We start from the raw sequence: 984 nt of genomic DNA, 5'->3' as shown, positions 1-984 counted from the left end.
ACAAAGCATACCAGCGGTGCCCACGATGGCCTTCTTCCAGGAGTGCCAAGTTGGTTTGGCATTAGGAAATCCATCATTGTCACTTGTCACACTGAAATACTAAGGGAGAAAAATCATATTATCATCTTAAAAGAGGCAAAAAGTTTTATATTAAAAAAAATTTACTACAATAAATAAATACTTTGCAAACTAGAAATAGCACGGAACTCCCTTAATCTGATAACAAGGATCATGGAAAGACGCCACAGCAAGTGTCCGGCTCTCTGAGGCCGGAGACACCACAGGACAGCCCTCCCCATCTTGTCCCTCCCCACATTGTCCCTCCCCACCTTATCCCTCCCCACCTTGTCCGCCTCTGCTCTGCCCTGGGGGCTCTCACAGTGCAGTCAGTTAGGAGAAGGAAGTTGTAAGACAGGATGGGAGGGTGAAGCCCTCTTACCCACATACAATGCCACCGGGAATATAGGGAATCCAGAAGAATCTGCAGAGAAGTTAGAATTCATGACAAAGTTTACTTAGCAAGCTCACTGGACACAGTTAATAAACAAAAAGCCGTTATCTTTCTACATAAAAGCAGCAAACAGAAAATGAATTCTTTTAAGTAGCTACCACTTATAAAAGCAACAAAAATATTAAATATCTAGGAATTACTCAAATGAAAGATGTGGAAAACCTTTACACAGACAACTGAGACATCACAGCCAAGTTTAAATAAGAATGGAAATACGCCAAGTTTATGAGTCAGAAAAGTTTATCTTCATATTTAATGTTTATTTCTTTATTTTGAGAGAGAGAGAGAGAATGAGCAGGGGAAGGGCAGAGACGGAGAGAGAGAATCCCAAGCAGACTCCACACTATCATCACAGAGCCCTTCATGAAACTCGATCCCATGAGCCAAGATCATGACCTGAGCAGAAACCAAGAGTCAGAAGCTTAACCAACTGAACCGCCCAGGCGCCCAGAAGACTCAATCTTGCAAAGACA

Source organism: Prionailurus viverrinus, chromosome D2 (assembly GCF_022837055.1).
Source record: "Prionailurus viverrinus isolate Anna chromosome D2, UM_Priviv_1.0, whole genome shotgun sequence".
In the NCBI taxonomy this organism is placed as follows: domain Eukaryota; kingdom Metazoa; phylum Chordata; class Mammalia; order Carnivora; family Felidae; genus Prionailurus; species Prionailurus viverrinus.
This window is presented reverse-complemented; position numbering follows the sequence as displayed.